Source organism: Papio anubis, chromosome 7, assembly GCF_008728515.1.
Source record: "Papio anubis isolate 15944 chromosome 7, Panubis1.0, whole genome shotgun sequence".
NCBI lineage: Eukaryota > Metazoa > Chordata > Mammalia > Primates > Cercopithecidae > Papio > Papio anubis.
The window spans coordinates 56535608-56559092 of NC_044982.1; positions in this window are offsets into that span (position 1 = coordinate 56535608).

Here is a 23485-nt window from a genome sequence, read left to right on the forward strand (position 1 = left end):
TTTGCACTGTATCTGCCTTACTTCCTAACTTGCTGTTTAGAGGTTCTGCCTCTCAAGGGAATCCTTCAGATAGCTAGCTTGATGGCAAAAGCAAGGTAGAAGAACTTTCCACGTTACAGAACCCAAAGGAAAGAATCTTCCAAATCTGAAGAAAAAGTTGGTAAGCCAGCAAATTTACAACTGTTTGTATATTAGAAACTAAATAAATAAAATAACTTTAGGCCAGTCTCGGTGGCTCATGCCTGTAATCCTAGCACTTGGGGAGGCCAAGCCTGGCAGATCACTTGAGGCCCAGGAGATCGAGACCAGGCTGGCCAACATGGTAAAACCCTGTCTCTACTAAAAATACAAAAATTAGCTGGGCATGGTGGCGGGCGCCTGTAATCTCAGCTGCTCGGGAAGTTGAGGCAAGAGAATCGCTTGAACCCAGGAGGTGGAGGTTGCAGTGAGCCACGATCATGCCACTGCACTCCAGCCTGGACAGCAGAGCAAGACTCCATCTCAAAAAACAATAACAGGCCGGGTGTGGTGGCTCACTCCTCTCATCCCAGCACTTTGGGAGGCCAAGGTAGGTGGATCACCTGAGATTGGGAGTTCGAGACCATCCTGACCAACATAGAGGACCCCATCTCTACTAAAAATACAAAATTAGTTGGGTGTGGTGGCACATGCCTGTAATCCCAGCTACTCGAGAGGCTGAGGCAGGAGAATCAATGGAGCCCAGGAGGCGGAGGTTGCATTGAGCCAAGATCGTGCCACTGCACTCCACCCTGGGCAACAAGAGCGCAACTCCGTCTGAAAAATAATAACAATAATAATAATAACTTTAGATGCTACATAGTGCTATTTCAAAGAGAGAGAATAAATGAATTAATAAAAAATGAATGGGGAAGAGAAAGAAACAAGAAGAAAGGAAGAAAAGGAAGGAAGGAAAAGAAGAGAGTTGTATTGAAAAGTAGAGCTTAGAGCTTGGCAGTGTTGTAAACGGTATCTTAATCCAAAACCCAGATTTAGGTTGGAAAGGTAAAATTCCTTAGAAAATTATAAACAGGTAGGTTCATGTGAAATTTCCTGCTCCATATCCTCTTTTTAAATTTTACTTTATAAACACACATAGTATATATACCAAGAACAAACAATGGAGCAGCTTCTATGCTATTCAGAACCTTTGAACCATCAGCATTTAATTGTCTGTAGTAGCTCCTACTTTAAGATACAGTTTTGAGCACAATGACCAAGATTTATGAGTGTGGAAATGGTTGTAAAATCCTAGGTAAATGTTACAACAGTTTTACAAGGACTAAGCCGGACACAATTTATGAGTTTCAAGTAAGAAAGATTTATCTTCCAGTAGAGTTAGAAACAGACTCTGTCTCAAAAATAAAATCGATTATATGTCCACAAATAATGGTCAAATAGCATAATCTGCTGAGTTAAAGACTGGCTTCAGGCCAGGTGTGGTGGCTCCCACTTGTAATCCCAGCACTTTGGGAGGCTGCGGCAGGTGGATCATCTGAGGTCAGGAGTTCCAGCCTGGCCAACATGGTGAAACCCCATCTCTCCTAAAAATACAAAAATTAGCTGGGTGTGGTGGTGCATGCCTGTAATCCCAGCTACACAGGAGGCTGAGGCAGGAGAATCGCTTGAACCCAGGAGGCGGAGTTTGCAGTGAGCTGAAATCACGCTGTTGCACCCCAGTCCAGCCTGGGTGACAGAGTGAGACTCCATCTCGGAAAGAAAAAAAACAAGACTGGCTTCAGAGGTAACATTACAGTTTCTTAAACGTGGGTCATTGGGGCTATGCCCCTCTCTGGTGAATTAGAGCAAGAGTTCCTCTGCTGTCACACTATGGGATGAAGGTCAGCTACACCGTGTGCCGACATTCCAAATTAACTGAATTAATGCCAGAAAAGGAAAGTTCTAGAGCCTTTGAAGCAGTTTCATTTCCAAATGTAAAAATGGGTCTTTCTGCTGCTTATTATGTATTTTTAGCATTACAGGAAAAACAAATCATGAATTCAATGTACTTACATAGTTATGTCAGAAGGTTGACCTGGAACATCGTAACAATTTTGATGTGGATAAATCTTTCCAACAGTGTATCAAAGATTCTAGGAGTAGAGCGAGTTATTCAATGTGTTTAACACTCTTAGAATGTCTTTAGAAACTGCCACCCCCATCCACAGGAATACAAGAGTAGACTCCTAGCGGTCCTGGATTTTCTGTAGGATTCCTCAGCATGTACATCTCTGGCCATACCAACTGGACCACAGGTAGACTCATTATCCTAATTGGCTAATTGGATTTTTTTTTTTTTTTAAAGACTGGGTCTTACTGTGTTGCCCAGGCTGGAGTGCAATGGCACAATCTCGGCTCACTGCAGCCTCCACCTCCTGCGTTCGAGCGATTCTCATGCCTCAACCTCCCAAGTAGCTGGGATTACAGGCACATGCCACCACGCCTGGCTAATTTTTGTAATTTTAGTAGAGGTGGGGTTTCACCATGTTGGCCAGGATGGCCTCGAACTCCTGGCCTCCAGTGATCCACTTGTGTTGGCCTCCCAAAGTGCTGGGATTACAGGTGTGAGCCACCATGCCCAGCCTGGATTTTTATTCCTAAGAATTTAGAATCAGATCTGAAGAAATACTGTACCAGTCCTTTTTTTCCTAATGGATGCATCTTACTAACTAGAGACTGTGTCACAGCCATATTCCTGTTTTGAGTACTGGGAGGCAGACAGAGGTTAGTTTTCAGGGAGAAAGAAAGAAGCAGATATGTGGAGAAAGCAGAGATGAAGCAGAGACTATTCCTGATGCTCCAAGCCCTTACTAGGGTCTGTCTGCATACCAATCACTGAGTTTCATGAAACACCCCAGTTTTGGGGGGTTTTTTGTTTTGTTTTGTTTTGTTTTGTTTTTTGAGACAGTCTCACTTTGTGGCCCAATTGGAGTGCAGTGCAGCGATCTCGGCTCCACTGCAACCTCCACTTCCCGTGGTTCAAGCGATTCTCATGGTTCAAGCGATTCTCATGCCTCAGCCTCCCAAGTAGCTGGGACTACAGACGCGTGCCAACACGCCCGGCTAATTTTTGTGTTTTTAGTAGAGATGGGTTTTTGTCATGTTGGCCAGGTTGGTCTCGAATTCCTGCCCTCAAGTGATCCATCCACCTCTGCCTCCCAAAGTACTGGGATTATGGGCATGGGCCACCGAGCCAGCCACATTACTTTTCTTTTCGCTAAAGCAAGCTCTAATTGGCTTCTGTTACATATAACCAAAGGCAATCGTTTTACAAAACATGTCAAGAAAAAGTAATGTGCAAGCAAAACAAAATTTTAAAGTAAATGAATCAAAGTCATAGATGTTAATGCTTCAAGAGAATTATATGTATATGACCACCATTAGAATTAAAGGGGTAGGGTGGGCTATTGATAAATCTAATTCAGTTTATAAAGAGCACTGAAGTCCTGGATTGTTTGTTTGTTTGTTTGTTTGTTTTTGAGATAGTGTCTGGCTCTGTCAACCCGGCTGTAGTGCAGTGGCACAATCGGCTCACTGCAGCCTCTGCCTTCCAGGCTCAAAGGCTCAAGAGATCCTCCCACCTCAGCCGCCCAAGTAGCTTGGACTACAGAAGTGAGCTGCCACATCTGGCTAATCTTTTGTGTTTTTTGCAGAGACGGGGTTTCACAATGTTGCCTAGTCTGGTCTGGAACTCCTGAGCTCAAGCAATCCACCCACCTTGGCCTCCCAAATTGCTAGGATTACAGGGGGATTACAGGTGTGAGCCACCACTCCCAGCCTGACTTTGCCTTTTGACCTATGCTTGAATTGCTTTATAGAGCTCTTAGAATAACTTAATGTATTCCTCATACTATAACAATAGTTGTCTTAATGTGGGAATAGAAAAAAAAAATCACAGAGTCACTGGAGTTTTTCAGCCAGTATCATTTGCCCTAAACAAAAGGTAAGCATAAAATTAATACAATAGAATTCACTTCCAGGGAGATAGAGTAGGCATACTTTTTCCAATTCTTTTTCTAAGTACAACTAAAAAACCCGAGGCATTACAAAGAAAAGAAGCATAAGAAGACTTTGCCAGCTGGAGAGAAGGAGGCAGGCTGGCTAGCGACCTGGAGACCCAAGGAATGACTTAGTGGTAAGTTTCTTGCTGCTCTTTTGTCTTCATATCTTCCAACTGGAACTTAAGAAGTTGAAACCTTGAAATATGAAAGAAGCTCCAAGAAAAGCCTTCTCTCTTTAGCCAAATGATGAGGAAAGGGGCAGGAAGACAGATAGCCAAAGGACCAGAAGACAGCCTAGAAAGGCAGAAAACTTTTAGAAAATAACCATGTCAGCCAAACACCAAAGAAAAATCTGTGGCCCCACTTCCACCAATGGTAATAAAGGCCAAGTGGAGAGCTATCAACCTAAAGAGAAAAAAACTGAGGCAATCTTAATGTAAGTAGAGAGTTTACTTGGGTCAAGTTTGAGAACTGCAAACCAGGAGTATAGATCCAGGTTTCCCTGAATATACTCCGATTAGCAGTCATTACAAGTGTGTTTCTTTTTCTTTCTTTCTTTCTTTTTTTTTTTTTTTGAGACGGAGTCTCACTCTGTCACTCAGGCTGGAGTGCAGTAGCTCCATCTCGGCTCCCTGCAACCTCTGCCTCCTGCCTTAGCCTCCCAAGTAGCTGAGACTACAGGCATGTGCCACCATACCCAGCTACTTTTTTGTGTGTTTTTAGGTGAGATGGGGTTTCACTATGTTGGCCAGGCTGGTCTCGAACTCCTGACCTCAAGTGATCCACCTACCTTGGCCTGCCAAAGTGCTGGGATTACAGGCATGAACTACCGTGCCTGGCCACAAGTGTGTTTCTAAAGGAAATAAAAGAGGCAGTTCCTAGATTGTTTACCAAGAATTTACATTAAAATAACTTAAGCTATTGATTGGCTATACATTGTTCTTTGTATCACAAGTTCCAGGAACATGAAGACCATGGGTGAGGCAGCTAATTAGGAACAAAATGCTAGTCAGGAACAATTGCCACCAGCCAAGAGTGGTAGCTCGCTTGAACTCAGGAGTTTGAGACTTGGGCAACATGGTGAGACCCTGTCTCTACAAAATACGAAAATTAGCTGGGTGTGGTGGTGCATGCCTGTAGTCCCAGCTACTCAGGAGACTAAAGTGGGAGGATTGCTTGAGCCCAGGAAGTTGAGGCTGCAGTGAACAGAGATTGTGCCACTGCTCTCCAGAGACTCAAAAAAAAAAAAAAAAAAAGCCCCCAGACATTGGTGGGGAGGTGCCTGAAGGCCCATACTCAAGTCTCTGGGCCCAGTTTCTTGCACAAAACTTTTTTTTTTGAGACAGAATCTTGCTCTGTCGCCAGGCAGGAGTGCAGTGGCATAATCTCGGCTCACTGCAACCTCTGCCTCCTGGGTTCAAGCGATTCCACTGCCTCAGCCTCCCAACTAGCTGGGACTACAGGCATGCACCGCCACGCCCAGCTAATTTTTTGTATTTTAGTAGAGACGGAGTTTCACCATGTTGGCCAGGATGGTCTTGATCTCCTGATTTCGTGATCTGCCTGCCTCGGCCTCCCAAAGTGCTGGGATTACAGGCGTGAGCACCCGGCCACAAAACTTCTGAGACCCTTGAAATTTCCTGACTGATAGATGTGAGGGGAACATCTTTTGTTATTCATCACGTTAACTAAAAATGAAATCCTAAGCCCCGCAACTGACTGAATGAACCACCTCTTGGCCAAGAGGACCCTAAGGAAACCTTAAAAACTGAGTTCCCAGCTATAATAAGATGGGAGGCCATACCTGCCTCTTTGTACCCCCTCCCTGTTGCAGCTTAGACACAACTGACCAGCATTAATGTTAAAATAGAGATCATAAGATTGACAGAACAGGTTGGGCATGGAGGCTCACGTCTGTAATCCCAACACTTTGAGAGCCAGAGGCAAAGTATTGCTTGAGCTCAGGAGTTAGAGATCAGCCTGTGTAATCGCCCAATGGATTCACCTTGCCCACTGTTTAGACAGAGCCAATTTATCAAGACAGGGGAATGGCAATAGAGAAAGAGTTATTCATGCAGAGCCAGCTGTGCCGGAGACCAGAGTTTTATTGTTATTCAAATCAGTCTCCTGGAGCATTCAGGGATCAGAGTAGGATTTTTGTTGTTGTTTTTCTTTTTCTTTTTTTTTTTTCTTTCGAGAGGTAGTCTCACTCTGTTGCCCAGGCTGGAGTGCAGTGGTGCGATCTCACTGCAGCCTCCTCCTCCCAGCAAGGGAGGCAAGCGATTCTCCTGCTTCAGCCTCTCGAGTAACTGGGATTACAGGCACGCCATCAGGCCGGACTAATTTTTGTATTTTTAGTAGAGATGGGGTTTTGCCACGTTGGTCAGGCTGGTCTCAAACTCCTGACCTCAAGTGATCCGCCCAACTCTGCCTCCCAAAGTGCTGGGATCACAGGCGTGAACCACCGCACTGAGCCCAGGATCGGAGTTTTTAAGGACAATTTGGTGGGTAAGGGGTAGCCAGTGAGTCACAAGTGCTGATTGGTCAGGTAGGAGATGAAATGAAGGGAGTTGAAGCTTTCCTCTTGCACTGAGTCAGTTCCTGGGTGGGGGTAACAAGATCACATGAGCCAGTTTATCAGTCTGGGTGGTGCCAGTTGATCCATCAAGTTCAGAGTCTGCAAAATATCTCAAGCACTGCTCTGCGTCTTTACAATGATGATGTTAGCTCCAGGAGCAATTTGGGAAGGGTCAGAATCTTGTCGCCTCCAGCTACATGACTCCTAAACCATAATTTCTAATATTTTGGCTAGTTTATTAGTCCCACAAAGGCAGCCTAGTCTCCAGGCAAGAAGGGGGTTTGTTTTGGGAAAGGGCTGTTATCATCTTTGTTTTAAACCATAAACTAAAAACTAAGTTCCTCCCAAAGTTACTTTGGCCTATGCCCAGGAATGAACAAGGACAGATTGGAGATTACAAGCAAGTTGGAGTTGGTTAGGTTCAGATCTCTTTCACTGTGTCAGTTCCAATTTTGCAATGGCGGTTTCACCTGAACACCATAGGGAGACCACCCTCCCACCCTCCGCATCTACAAAAGTAAAGTAAAATAAAGTTAGCTGGTTATGGTGGTGCACACCTGTGGTACCAGCTACTTGGAAGGGTGAGGATTGCTTGAGCCTGGAGTTCGAGGCTGCAGTGAGCCATGATTGTGCCCTGGCACTCCAGCTTGGGTGACAGAGCAAGACGCTGTCTCAGAAAGACTGACAGAAGGGCGCAGTAGCTCATGGCTGTAATCCCAACACTTTGGGAGGCCGAGGCGGGCAGATCACCTGAGGTCAGCAGTTTAAGACCAGCCTGACCAACATGGAGAAACCCCGTCTCTACTAAAAATACAAAATTAGCCAGGCGTGGTGGCGCATGCCTGTAATCCCAGCTACACAGGAGGCTGAGGCAGGAGTATCACTTGAACCCGGGAGGCAGAGGTTGCGATGAGCCGAGATCTTGCCATTGCACTCCAGCCTAGGCAAAAGAGCAAAACTCCATCTCAAAAACAAAAAAGACTGACAGAATGGATTATCTTTATGGTAATAAGATACAAATTATAAACAGGACCTAAGGCCATGCCAGGCAAGCATTAAGCCATGCACTCCTACACTTAAAGAAAAACCTATGTCCTAACCACCACAAGGTTTGTCTTTTTCTCTAGCAGCTAAATAAGCACTGGCCTTGAGATAAACAATGTTGAAGCAGTTGCAGTTTACAACCACCAGATGCTGACCAACTGACTCTCTGTTCCATAAGCCATAACTACAGCTCTGATTGGACAAGAGACTGATTTCAGTAACTTTCTCCTGATAAGGAGACTACTGACCAAGGACTGGGTCTGGCCAGTTCACGGAGACTGTGCACTTAAAAGTCCTTTTGTGTCCTGAAAAGACCTTTGATGAATAGGGCCTAACTGTAATACGTTTAAATGTTAAGTCTCCACCCCAAGGTGAACATAGTTCATATGTAACATCCATGTTTATTCAACATGCATGCACCAGGACCACCTTCATGAATATTCATAGCTCCTCCTCTAGCCTGTTAAATATGTATGTTTAGTCAACTCCTTCAGCATAAAGCTCCTACCCCAGCCCCTCCTCCTTTGAAATGCCTGTTTCCAGGTCTCTACTGGAGGCTGTGCTTCCCAGCCTCTGGCATAGCCACCTTGCAGGCCATAACGCTTTACAAGAAATAAAGTTTCCATTTCTAAATTTATAGATCTTGTGATTTTTTTTTAAGTGAACAGTAATAACCCCATTTAACCATTCCTGAATTTATGCTAACGAGATGACTCTTAGAGGATGGGGGTTACTTGCCAGAGGAACCAACCCTGGATGGAATGTTCAGTCCCACACCTTGAACTCCAGGGAAGGGAGAGGATCTGGGGATTCAGCTAGTCACCAATGGCTACTGATTTAATTAATCATGCCTACATAATAGAACCTCCATAAAATCCCTAACCAACAAGGTTTGGAGAGGTTCTGGGTTGGTGAACACACTGAGGTGCTAGAAGGGTGGCACCTCTAGCAAGGGCATGGAACCCTCACACAACCCCACCCATCCCTGTACCTTGCCCAATGCATCTCTTTGTTTTTTTTGTTTTTGTTTTTGTTTTTGTTTTGAGACAGTCTCACTGTGTTGCCCAGGCTGGTCTCAAACTCCTGGACTCAAGCAATCCACCCACCTCCACTTCTCAAAGTGCTGGGATTACAAACATGAGCCACTGTGCCCGGCCCCAATTCATCTCTTTCATTTTGCTATTCCTGAATTGTATTCTTTATAATAAACCAGCAATTGCAAGTAAAGTGCTTTCCTGAGTTCCTCGAGCCATCCAGCAAATTATCAAACCCCAGGAGGGAGTCATGGGAGCCCCTGATTTATAGCCAGTGGGTCAGAAGTGCAAGTCACAACTTGGAATTTGAGACTGACTTCTGAACTGGGATAGTCTTGTTAGACTGAGGTCTGTGCTAATTCTGGGTAGTTACTGTCATAATTGTAGTACACCTGACTGGGATCTAGAGAGCTGGAGAATTGCTTACTGTGAGGGAAAACTCCACACATTTGGTGTCAGAAGCGTCATGAGTGTACAGGAAAACAGGTTTTTTTCTTCTTCTTCTTTTCTTTTTTTTGAGACAGAGTTTTACTCTTTTGCCCAGGCTGGAGTGAAGTGGTGCTACCTAGGCCTACTGCAACTTCCGCCGCCCCACCCCGGGTTCAAGCGATTCTCCTGCCTCACTCTCCCGAGTAGCTGGGATTATAGGCGACTGCCACCATGCCCAGCTAATTTTTTGTATTTTTAGTAGAGACGGAGGTTTCTCCACGTTGGCCAGGCTGGTGTCAAACTCCCGACCTCAGGTGATCCACCCACCTCGGCCTCCCAAAGTGCTAGTATTACAGGTGCGAGCCACCGCGGCCCGCTGGAAAACAGGTTTTTTTCTCTTACTCCCTCATCCCCAATACCAGCCTCCCTTGTGGTATAGAGTCAGTGAAAACCCCGTGGGGAGCAGTAATGTACTCCTACGCTTTCCAGTCAGGGAGATATCACTGGAGGCCTAGTGGGGAGCCAGTACTCCCACCCTCACCTTGTAGTCACAAGGAGACACTCCTAGGTTGTCAACAGAGGCCAAATGAGGAACCTGGACATCTGCCCCCATCTGGCAGTAACAAGGTAGTGCTCCTCTTTCCTTGCTGGGGAGGTGTTAGAGGAGGCCAGCTAAAACAGAAGTTTAAATAAGATCCAGATGGGTGCGGAGGCCAGGTGGGGTGGGTCACACCTGTAATCACAGCACTTTGGGAGGCTGAGGCAGTGCAGATCACCTGAGGTCAGGAGTTCAAGACCAGCCTGGCCAACATGTTGAAACCCCGTCTCTACAAAAAATACAAAAAATTAGCTGGGCATGGTGGTGTGCACCTGTAGTCCCAGCTACTTCGGAGGCTGAGGTGGGAGAATCTCATGAACCCAGGAGGCAGAGGTTGCAGTGAGCCGAGATCATGCCACTGCACTCCAACCTGGGCAACAGAGCGAGACTCTGTCTCCAAAAAAAGAGAAAAAGAAAAAAGTCGGGTATGGTGGTACAGGTTTGTGATCCCAGCTATTTGGGAGGCTGAGGCATGAGGATCGCTTGACCCCAGGAGGCAGAGGTTGAAGTGAGCCGAGATGGTGACACAGTGAGACTCCATCTCAATAAATAAATAAATAAGATTCATTGCTTAACGATGGGGAATCTTAATTAAAAATTAAAATTAGGCTGGGCGCAGTGGCTCACCCCTATCATCCCAGCAGTTTGGGAGGCCAAGTCGGGTGGATCACTTGAGGTCAGGTGGTCGAGACCAGCGTGGCCAAGATGGTAAAACCCCATCTCTACTAAAAATATAAAAATTAGCTGGGCATAGTGGCATGCACCTGTAATCCCAGTTACTTGGGAGGCTGAGGCAGGATAGCTTGAACCCAGGAGGCAGAGGTTGTAGTGAGCCGAGATCCTGCCACTGCACTCCAGCCTGGGTAACAGAGGGAGACTCCATCTCAAAATAAGTAAATAAACAAATAATTAAATTAAATTAAAAATAAGATCCAGAGTCTTATAATACTGAAAATATTCAGGTCACCACCAAAAATCACTCATCATAACAATATCACAGATTGAATGAAAAAAAGACAATAAATGTCAACATCAAGATGAAAAAGATGTTAGAATAATAAGACAAAGTTTTTACTGCAGCCAGCATAAAAATGGTTTAATTAACAATTATGAACACACTTGAAACAATTAAAAAAATAGTCTCAGCAGATAAATAGAAAGTCTCAGCAGAGATATAGAAGATATAAAGAAGGGCTGTGCACAGTGACTCACACCTGTAATCCCAGCACTTTGGGAGGCTGAGGCAAGAGGATCATTTGAGGCAAGAAGTTTGAGACCAGCCTGGACAACATAGTGAGACCTCATCTCCACAATTTTTTTTTTTAAATTTTTAAATTCTTCTTGAAACAGAGTCTTACTCTGTTGCCCAGGCTGGAGTGTAGTGGCATAATCTTGGCTCACTGCAGCCTCCACCTCCTGGGTTCAAGCGATTCTCCTGCTTTAGCCTCCTGAGTTACTGGGATTACAGGCATGCGCCACCAGACCTGACTAATTTTTGTATTTTTAGTAGGATGGGGTTTCACCATGTTGACCAGGCTGGTCTTGAACTCCCGACCTCAGGTGATCCACCCATCTTGGCCTCCCAAAGTCCTGGGATTACAGGCGTTAGCCACTACACCTGGCTCCGTCTCTACAATTTTTTAAAAAATAGCTAAAAGAAGTTGGAATTTCTCTAAACAGAAAGGAAAGGATTTTTTTTTTTAAAGGAATGTTGGTACATCAGGAAGCAAGAAAGAACATGGTAAGCAAAAATATGGGTAAATGCAATTGATTTTTCTTCTCCTCTTGAGTTTTCTAAATTACGTTTGATGATTGAAGCAAAAGTTATAACTCTCTGACATAGTTCTAAATGTATGTAGTTGGCATAGTAAAGCCAATTATTGCTCAAGTCCTTGCTTGTAAAGAAAAAAGAAAAGGGCTAGGTGCGGTGGCTCACGCCTGTAATCCCAGCACTTTGGGAGGCCGAGGCGGGTGGATCACCTGAGGTCATGATTTCGAGACCAGCCTGACCAACGTGGAGAAACCCTGTCTCTACTAAAAATACAAAATTAGCCAGACATGGTGGCGCATGCCTGTAATCCCAGCTACTCGGGAGGCTGAGGCAGGAGAATCACTTGAACCCAGGAGGCGGAGGTTGCGGTGAGCCGAGATTGCACCATTGCACTCCAGCCTGGGCAAGAAGAGCGAAACTCTGTCAAAAAAAGAAAGAAAGAAAGAAAGAGAGAGAGAAGGAAAATTATAAGCAGAGAAGAATAAAAGAACATAAATATCAGCAAAAACTGAGGACTGAAAGACAACATATCACACACCTTATTATCAAGTGCCCATGGAACATACAACAAAATAGACCATACCCTGGGCCGTAAAACAAACCTCAACAAATACATAAAGAATTGACGTGGAGCCAGGCACTGTGGCTCATGCCTGTAATCTCAGCACTTTGGGAGGTTGAGGCAGGTGGATTGCCTGAGGTCAGGAATTCGAGACCAGCCTGGCCAACATAGTGAATCCCTGTCTCTACTAAAAATACAAGAAATTTGCTGGGCGTGGTGGCGGGTGCCTGCCTGTAATCCCAGCTACTAGGGAGGCTGAGGCAGGAGAATTGCTTGACCCCAGGAGGTGGATGTTGCAGTGAGCCAAGATCGCGCCATTGCACTCCGGTCTGGGCAACAAGAGCGAAACTCCATCTCAAAAACAAAAAAAAAAAAATTGAAATGATACAGAGTATGTTCTCCAGCTACTATAAATCAATAACAGAAAGGTAGCAGGGAAATCTCTACACACTTGGAAAATAAACAACATACCTCTGAATAATCCATGGGCCAAAAAGTAAATCTCAGGGAAATGAAAATACATTGAAATAAATGAAAATGAAAATACCAGGCCAGGCGCTGTGGCTCATGCCTGTAATCCCAGCACTTTGGGAGGCCAAGGCGGGAGGATCTGTTGAGCCCAGGAGTTCAAGACCAGCCTGGGCAACATAGTGAGACCCCATCTTTAAAAAAAAAAAAAGCCAGGCTTGGTGGTGCTTGCCTATAGTCCCAGCTACTTAGGAGGCTGAGGCAGGAGGGTCACTTCAGCCCTGGGGGTGACAGGTGGCAGCTAGCCATGATCACGTCACTGAACTCCAGCCTGGTCAACAGGTCAAGACCCTGTCTCAAAAAATAGAAAAAGAAAAAAAACAAGAAAGAAAAAGATGAAAATACAACATATCAGGCTGAGGCAGGAGGATTGCTTGAAGCTAGGAGTTTGGGACCAACCTGGGTGACAAGGTGAGATCCTACCTCTATGAAAAAAAAAAAAGAAAAAAGGAAAAGAAAAAGAAAACACAACATATCATAATTATAGGGACACAGCTAACATACTGCTTAGAGAGAAATTTTTAGCACTAAATGCATATATTAGAAGAGGAAAACTCACAAACTAATATTCTAAGCTCCCATCTCAAGAACCTACTTTAAAAAGAGAAAAATAAATCCAAAGCATTAAAAAGAAAGAAATAATAAGAATAAGAGCAGAAATCAATAAAATTGAGAAGAGAAAAGCAATAGAGAAAATCAACGGGACAAAGAGCTTGTTCTTTGGAAATATCAATTAAAGCAACAACTGCTATCACGACTAACAAAGAAAAAAAGGAAGACATAAATTACCAATAACAGAAGTGAAACATGAGATATCACTATAGACCCTGCAGATATCAAAATAATAACAGAATGCTACAAACAACTGTATACACATACACTTGACAACGCACATGAAAAGACCAATTTCTCAAAAGCGCAAAGTATCCCAACTCACCCAATATAAAGCAGATAATTTTAGTAGCCTATTATTATTATTATTATTTTTCTTTTTTTGAGACATAGTCTCACTCTGTGGCCCAAGCTGGAGTGCAAGGACGCGATCTCGGCTCACTGCAACCTTCGCCTCCTGAGTTCAAGCGATTCTCATGCGTCACCCTCCCAAATAGCTGGGATTACAGTCACCTGTCACCACACCTGGCTAATTTTTGTATTTTTAGTAGAGACGGGGTTTTGTCATATTAGCCAGGCTGGTCTCAAACTCTTGACGTCAGGTGATCCTCCTGCCTTGGCCTCCCAAATTGCTGGGATTTACAGGCATTACAGGTGTGAGCCACTGCGCCCAACCTAGTAGCCTTTAATTATTAAGGAAACTGAATTTATAATTTTAAAACTGCCAAAAAAGAAATCTCATGACCCAGATGGTTATGGGATGCACCTTTATGTTCCAGGAGATTGCTACCCAACACTTTAATAGTTTCAGGATATAGAAGAGGAGGGAATACTTCTCGGTTATTTTGTGAAGTTGATACTAAAACCAGATAATTCAGTACAAATAAGTGCACACACACACACACAAAGAAAATAAAACTACAGACCTATATTTATTTTCTTTTCTTTTTTGAGACAGAGTCTCACTCTGTTGCCCAGAATGCAGTGCAGTGGTGGGATCTCAGCTCACTGCAACCTCTGCCTCCCAGGTTCAAGCAATTCTCCTGCCTCAGCCTCCCGAGTAGCTGGGACTACATACGTGCACCACCATGCCCAAATAATTTTTGTATTTTTAGTAGAGACGGGGTTTCACTATGTTGGCCAGGCTGGTCTCAAACTCCTGACCTCATGATCTGCCTGCCTCGGCCTCCCAAAATGCTGGGATTACAGGCTTGAGCCACCCCACCCGGCTGGACCTATATTTCTTTTTTCTTTTTTTTTTTTTTGAGACAGAGTCTCCCTCTGTCGTGATCCTGCTCACTGCAACCTCCACCTCCCAGGTTCAAGCGATTCTCCTACCTTAGCCTCCCGAGGAGCTGGGACTACAGGTGTGTGCCATCATGCCTGTTTAATTTTTGTATTTATATTGTATTCTTCTTATTATTATTATTTATTTATTGAGATGGAATCTTGCTCTGTCACCCAGGCTGAAATACAGTGGCACAATCTCTGCTCCCTGCAACCCCTGCCTCCTGGGCTCAAGCAATTCTCTTGCCTCCTGAGTAGCTGGGATTATCGGCACCCCCCAACACTCCCAACTAATTTTCGTATTTTTAGTAGAGATGGGGTTTCACCATGTTGGCCAGGCTGGTTTCGAACTCCGACCTCAAATGACCTCCCAAAGTGCTGGGATTACAAGTGTGAGCCATCTATATTAATAATTCATACAGATACAAAAATCTTAAAATCTTAGCAAATAAAATTTAGCAATATATGAATATAATCATATACCACCATGAAATGGAGTTTATTTCAGGGATGCAAGAATGTTTGAATATTTGAAAATCATGTAATCCAATCAATCAATGGGGTAAAGAAGAAAATTTGCCTGTAATCCCAGCACTTTGGGAGGCTGAGGTGGACAGATCACTTGAGGTCAGTAGTTCAAGACCAGCCTGGCCAACATTGCGAAACCCTGTCTCTACTAAAAATACGAAAAATAGCTGGACTTGGTGGTGCACGCCTGTAGTCCCAGCTACTCCAGAGGCTGAGGCACTAGAATTGCTTGAACCTGGGAGGCAGATGTTGCAGTGAGCCGAGATCACACCGCTGCCATGCTCCAGCCTGGGCGACAGAGTGAGACTGTCAAAAAAAAAAAGAGAGAGAGAGAAAGAGAGAGATAGAGAGAAAGAAGGGAAGGAAGGAAGGAAGGAAGGAAGGAAGGAAGGAAGGAAGGAAGGAAGGAAGGAAGGAAGTTCACTTGATCATTTATATTAAGGCAGAAAAAGTATTTGACAAAATTTAGCACCTACTCACGTTATAAAATTTTATGAAAAACAGGAATACAGAATAACTTCCGCAATTTGATTTTTTTTAATCTCCAAAGAAAGAAAGAAAAGAATATCCCTACAGCTAACATACTTAATGGTAAAAAACTGAATGCTCTCCCACTAAGATCAGAACAAGGGAAGATGTTCAACCTCACTGGTCTCGTTCAACATGGTGCTGAAAGTTCTGGCCATGCATTAGGGCTAGAAAGTGAAATATTAATTAAAGGCATATAGATTTGGAAGGAAAAAATAAAACTGTTGCTACTTATAGAAGATGTTATTTCCTACCTAGAAAATCCCAAGAAATCGGAAAACACAACCTCCCACAATAATCAACTGTATTTCGGTCAGGCATAGTGGCTCATGCCTATAATCCCAGCACTTTGTGAGGCTGAGGTGGGTGGATCATGAAGTCAGGCATTCAAAACCAGCCTGGCCAACATAGTGAAACCCTGTCTCTACTAAAAATACAAAAAATTAGCCGGGCGTGGTGGCAGGCACTTGTAATCTCAGCTACTCAGGAGGCTGAGGCAGGAGAATCACTTGAACCTGGGAGGCAGAGGTTGCAGTGAGCCGAGATTGCGCCACTGCACTCCAGCCTGGGGGACAGAGTGAAACTACATCTCAATAATAATAATAATAATAATCAACTGTATTTTATATGCTGGTAATAAACACATGGACACTAAAATTTTAAATACAGTATTTGTATTCACTCAAAAAATTGAAATATACAGAATGTATATATCTATATATCAAAAACTACAAAACAAAAGAAATAAAATAATATCTAAACATATGGAAAGATACATTATGTTCATGGATTGGAAGATTCAGCATAGCAAAAATGTCAATTTCCTCCAGGTTTAGTGCAATTCCTATCAGAATTCTAGCAAGATTTATTTTGTAGATATAGACAAGATTATTCTAAAATTTACATGGAAATGCAAAGGAACTAAAATAGCTAGAACAATTTTCTAAAATAAAAATGGAAGGAATCAGTCTACCCAATTTTAAGATTTATTACATAGCTAGTAATCAAGACTGTGTCATCTTGATGGAGGGATAAGCAGATCAGTGATACACAATGGAGAACCCAGAAATGGACCCACACAAACATGCCTAACTGTTAAAATGTATGTAACATAATATTTGCCATTTTAACCAATTTCTTTTTTTCTTTTTTCTTTTTCTTTCTTTTCTTTCCTTTTTTTTTTTACTTTTAATCCCATTTATTTTTTTTTTTGAGACAGTCTTGCTCTGTCACCCAGGCTAGAGTGCAGTGGCGTAATCTCAGCTCACTGCCACCTTCGCCTCCTGGGTTCAAGCGATTCTCCTGTCTCAGCTTCCAAGTAGCTGGGATTATAGGTGCCTGCCACCTCGCCCAACTAATTTTTTCATTTTTAGTAGAGATGGGGTTTCACCATGTTGGCCAGGCTGGTCTCAAACTCCTGATCTCATATGATCCGCTCACTTCGGCTTCCCAAAGTGCTGGCATTACAGGAGTGATCCACCGCACTCGACCCATTTTAACCATTTTCAAGTGTATAATTCGGGAGCATCAATTACACTTACAATATTGTACATCCATCACTACCATTTCCAAAACTTTTTCAACACCTCAGACAGAAATTCTATACCCATTAAGTGGTAACTCCAGCCTGGGAAACATGGTGAAACACCATCTCTATAAAAAAATGCAAAAGGTAGCCTGGTGTGGTGGCACACACCTGTAACCCCAGCTACTTGGGAGGATGGAGGTGGGAGGGTCACCTGAGTCAGAGATTTCAATGTTGAATGAGCCAAGATAGTCAGTCCCACTTCCCTCCAGCCTGGGTGACAGAGTAGGACCTTGTCTCAAAAAAATGAAAAATAAGATAAGATTAAAATTCCTAACTCCCTACCCTAATTCCCAACCTTTGTCTACTTTCTATCTCTACATATTTGCCTGTTCTACAGATTCCACATAAATGGATTTATTTGTCCTTTAGTGTCTGGCTTATTTCACTTTACATGTTTTCAAGGCTCATTTATGTTGCAGCATGCGTCAGAACCTTATCCTTTTTATGGCTGATTATATTCTATAATATCACATTTTGTTTACTTATTTCTGTTGATGGACAGTTGAGTTGTTTCCACCTTTTGACTATTGTGAATAATGCTGTGACAAATATTGATGCACAAGTATCTGTTTGAGTACCTGCTTTTGCTTCTTTGGGGGGTCTATACCTAGGAGTGGAATCACTCAATCATATGGTGATTGTATGTTTAACTTTTTGAGGAACCATCAAACTGTTTTTCATAGCAGCTGCACTATTTTACATTCCCACCAGTGATGTATGAGAGTTCCAGTTTCTCCACATCCTTGCCAACACTTGTTATTTTTTTCTTTGCTGTTTTTGTTTGTTTGATTGTTTGTTTTCAGATGAGGTCTTGCTATGTTGCCCAGGCCAGCCTGGAACTCCTCGGCTCAACAGATCCTCCCATCTCAGCCTCCTGAGTAGCTGGGACTACAGACATGCACCACCTGTATTCAACTTGTTATTTTCTGTTTCACTGTTGTTATTTTAGTGATCCTAGTAGGTGTGAAATTGTATCTCTTGTGGTTTTGATTGCATTTCCCTAATGACTAATGATGTAGAGTTAATGAATGAATGAATGAATGAATGCACAAAGGGACCTACTATTTTAATAAATCTTATGCTCAAAAGGGGATAAATCACTCTTCTAGTTTATATTATTATTATAATGTATAAGAACATTAATATTTGTTTTTATAATGATAATAAATCATAATAGCATTTGTATATAATGGTTTTGATTATACAAATACTCTTGTAATATGCAATATTGTTTATCCATACATTGCCGTGACTATAGACTGTCTCTTTCAACAATATTCTAACTAATGTGTAGTGGTTTTGCTTTTATTTCTTGCCACACCCCAGGCTATACTCCCCCTTGGAAAATGAGCTGTGTCACAAAATGAATTAGAGCCTTGTCAGCAAGGGGTTTCTGTTGAACAGACACAGGCAGCTTGTGCCTTCAGTATTCTCTGTATAAATTGGACTGCTTTTCCAGTTCATTAGCCCTAAAAGCAAACCCTGAGAAAAGTGTGAATTCCTTTGGTCATAAAATATCATACACATAGGCCCGGGCACAGTGGCTCATGCCTGTAATCCCAGCACTTTGAAAGGCCTAGGCAGATGGATCACCTGAGGTCGGGAGTTCGAAACTAGCCTGACCATCATGGAGAATCCCCATCTCTACTAAAAATACAAAAAAACAATTAGCTGGGCATGATGACACATACCTGTAATCCAAGCTACTCGGGAGGCTGAGGCAGGAGAATCGCTTGAACCCAGGAGGCAGAGGTTGCGTTGAGCCCAGATCCTACCACTGCACTCCAGCATGGGCAACAACAGCAAAACTCCGTCTCAAAAAAGAAATGGATCATACACATAAACTGCCTGGGCATGGTGCCTCACACCTGTAATCCTGGCACTTTGGGAGGCTGAGGCAGGTGGTTCACTTGAGGTTGGGAGTTTGAGACCAGCCTGGCCAACATAGTGAAACCTCGTCTCTACTGGAAAAAAAAAAAAAAATAGCCAGGTGTCGTGGTGCATGATTGTAATCCCAGCTATTTGGGAGGCTGAGGCAGGAGAATTGCTTGAACCCAGGAGGCGGAGGTTGCAGTGGGCTGAGATCGCATCACCACACTCCAGCCTGGGCAGCAGAGTGAGACTCCATCTCAGGAAAAAAAACAAATCATACACATAAACCATAGTGTAACAGAGTATATTTTTAATTATTAATAATATGAATTGTGATGACATACTGTATGTGTAAAGCATCCCCTAGCAAGTACCTGCGGTGCTATTTGTTTAACCACCACATCATAAACTCTCAAAAAAGTAATATTTAAAAACTGTCTAAACCACACGCATGAAAGCTTAAAATTTCCACCTCTAAAATAAAAGAAGTGAAAGTAGACTGTCATTTGAACCTCAAAAGGCCATTTACAGCCTCAATGTTCTTCCGTTTGTTCATAAGGGGAGGAGGTCTAGGGAAGATATTACTCTATGTGGAGGTGGTGAGGAGAGTAATATCTTTCCCTAGATCTAGAGAAACTCTAGGATTTTTATACTAATCATGGCTGGGGCCAGAGGACATGCAAAATTAGACATTAACCCAGTCATTCTTCTACTCAGAAATTATGTCCTCTCTTCCAGGTCCAAGATGAATACACATAAACCTATATATGATTAGAATGCTTGCATCATGTTAAGCAAATTGTTTCTTTCTTACACTTTTATTCTCAAAACTATTATTTTTCCCCCATATTAACTAATAGTTGACACATTGGGACACCTAGCACATAGCAGATCTCAATACTTATTTGTTGAATGAGTAAATGAGTGGTTCAGGCAAATAATGTTATCCTGATCCTCTCTTACCTTAATCAGTGAAAACTGTATGCAATTTAAAGTATTTGTTTTCCTACCACAACCTAGCCATGTTCAAATATATATATGTGTATATACATGCACACGCACACACATATATATTTTTTTTTGTTTGTTTGTTTGTTTTTTTTTTTTGAGACAGAGTTTCGCTCTTATTGCCCAGGCTGGAGTGCAATGGCGCGACCTCGGCTCACTGCAACCTCCGCCTTCCGGGTAGCTGGGATTACAGGCGCCCGCCACCACTCCCGGCTAATTTTTTGTATTTTTAGTAGAGACGGGGTTTCACCATATTGGCCATGCTGGTCTCGAACTCCTAACCTCAGGTGATCCACCCACCTCCGCCTCCCAAAGTGCTGGGATTACCGGCGTGAGCCACCGCGCCTGGTCGGCCAGTTCAAATGTATTAACCCCAGCATATAATCAGTTTGGAGAATAGAAAGTCAAAGAAAGGCAAATCAATTTGCCAATTATTCTGAATGTGTGACATTAGCCTAAATCTACAGAGTCCCCAAACAAAGGAAGCACTCTTCAAAGTTAGCTAATTAAAAAGAAGCATTTAAAATATTTTCAAAATGAATACATTAAATACAACAGAAAACTTTTACCACATTGGTGTGAAGAGATAGAATCAATAGTTGGATGAAGTGCGTTAAATATCAGGATATTAATGTATGGAGTTTTGGGTTGGGGACATGATTTATTACACGTCAGATCAGAATCAATGTAATAAATAGTCGTGCTGTAATGGAGTTCTATTAAGATCTAAGATGTCAAAACATTTCGGCAGAACTGTCATATGGAAATCAAAGCATACTCAAATGGGAGAAAATAGACCCCGCAAGTTTATTTATAGGCCTAGCAGTGTAACATTGGATAAGTAACTTCAGCTGTTCACTCTTAGGATTTATTCTGATATTTAAAAGCCTGTCACAAGAAATGTGTTTCTGGATCGATTAAATAGTGTGTATCAACCATATTAAAGGCTCTTCCTACACTCAGGGTGTTGTCCAGAAGAAAACGTGTTTTCTGTCAAACCGTAATTCCGGTTAATCCACTGCTCCTTTATTAAATGTAATGGAATCAGGGACACCCCACGGGGTATGTCCTGAAATGCACATAAGAACCCGTGGCAAAGAAAACCCTGCCAGCAGCAGATGACTCCGCTGCAGTGAGCTGCGAAGAACAGGCAGTGTGTCAAGGGTGGGGGAACTACGGGTGCCGTGGGAGGACGCAGCCCAGGGCGGAACCGCCACACCCAGATAACCGAGCTCGCGCTGGGTGATTTGTCCGCCGGGCCCTCTGGTGGCCCCGCCTCTTCACCGTGCCCCGCCGGCGGCCCCGCCTCCCTCCCCTCCCACTTGCTGGCGGCCCCACCTCTTCCACACCCCGCCTGTGGCCCCGCCTCCCACCCGTCCACTTGCTGGTGACCCCGCCTCTCCCACACGCCGCCGGCAGCCCAGCTTCTCCCCCACGCTTCCGCTGGTAGCCCAGTACCTTGCCCTGGGACCCCAGCCTTTCGTGTTTGGAGACCCGGGCTCCTCTTCTATTTCTCTTGATCTGGGGTCTGGCTGGCGATAGTGTCGGCGGTGCGCCCCTTTCTCTTGGTCGTCTATGACCTCCACGTCGTCTTTTCTTCAGCTGCGTTTGGCCCCCTCCTCGGGTGTTCTCTCACGGCCCAGCAATTAGGGAATGTGCAGCTCAGGTTCAGCCTCAGCCTTGTCTGGTACCCCTTCCCTGGTGAAAGCTGAGAACTGAAGGACCAGACTCAACCTGCCCACAAGCCTTTTCGTATGACTCCATGCTCTTTGTTTAACGTCTCCAAAGGACTAATTTATAAACTTTTGAGCTCCATGGCATGGAGTTTTTTGTAGACAGAGTGAGACTTCCCATTTGAGATGAGGTTATTACCTACTTTGTTCAGTGCCACAAAATTAACTTTCATATAGGTCACTTTTTTTTTTTTTTTTTTTTGAGACAGAGTCTTGCTCTGTTGCCCAGACTGGAGTGCAGTTACACGTCTCGGCTTACTGCAACCTCCTCTTCCCGGGTTTAAGCGATTCTCCTGCCTTAGCCTCCTGAATAACTGGGACTACAGGCGAGCGCCACCACGCCAGGCTAATTTTTGTGTTTTTAGTAGAGATGGGTTTTTGCCATGTTGGCCAGGCTGGGCTCGAACTCCTGCCCTCAAGTGACCCGCCTGTCGGCGCCTCACGAAGTGCTGGGATTACAGGCGTGAGCCACTGCGCGCAGCTGTATAGAGGTTACATTTTGAACAAGCAAAGCCCCATACAGCCGGACACGGCCTTGTCCTTTCCACTGTTAAAAAGCAAACGGCTGGCCGAGCGCGGTGGCTCACGCCTGTAATCCCAGCACTTTGGGAGGCTGAGGCTGGGGGATCACGAGGTCAGGAGATCGAGAACATCCTAACACGGTGAAACCCCGTCTCTACTAAAAATACAAAAAAAATTAACCAGGCGTGGTGGCGGGCGCCTGTAGTCCCAGCTACTCGGGAGGCTGAGGCAGGAGAATGGCGTGAACCCGGGAGGTGAACCTTGCAGCGAGCTGACATCGTGTCACTGCACTCCAGCTTGGGCGACGGAGCGAGATTATGTCTTAAGAAAAAGCAAACGACTGATTCGAGGTTGTGCATAGCTGACTTAGCACTGGATATTATGCCGATCACTAATTCATAAAACAATACAGGTGAAAATATAGAATGGTAAAGTGGTGATTAGTGTGACTGATAGTGGTTCAATTTAAATAGTCACAAATTATGATGCATCAAGTCAAAAGATTATAGGGCCACCTGGCCGGGAGCGGTGACTCACACCTGTAGTCCCAGCACTTTGGGAGGCCGAGGCGGGCGGATCACCTGAGACCAGGAGTTCCAGACCAGGTTGGCCAACATGGTGAAACCCCCGTCTCTACTAAAAATACAAAAATTAGCTGGGTGTGGTGACGCCTGCTTGTAGTCTCAGCTACCCAGTAGGCTGAGGCAGGAGAATCGTTTGAACCGGGAAGGTGGTGGTTGCAGTGAGCTGAGGTCGCGCTACTGCACTCCAGCCTGGGAGACACAGTGAGACTCTGTCTCAAATAATAATAATAATAATAACAATAAAAGATTATACTGCCACCAAAAGCATAGTGACGTGTGGGAAAGAAAAGCGAAACACAGATGTTTTATTTACAACATAATTATAAAAATAGGTATGCATGGCCGGGCGTGGTGGCTCACGCCTATAAGCCCAGCACTTTGGGAGGCCGAGGCGGGTGGATCACCTGAGATCAGGAATTGGAGACCAGCCTGGCTAACATGGTGAAACTAAACTACTAAACTAAGACACTAATAAACTACTAAAAATACAAAAAATTAGCCGGGTGTGGTGGCACGTGCCTGCAATCCCAGCTACTTGGGAGGCTGAGGCAGGAGAATCACTTGAACCTGGGAGGCGGAGGTTGCCTTCAGCCGAGATCACACCATTGCACTCCAGTTTGGGCAACTCGAGCAAAACTCCGTCTCATAAAATAAATAAAT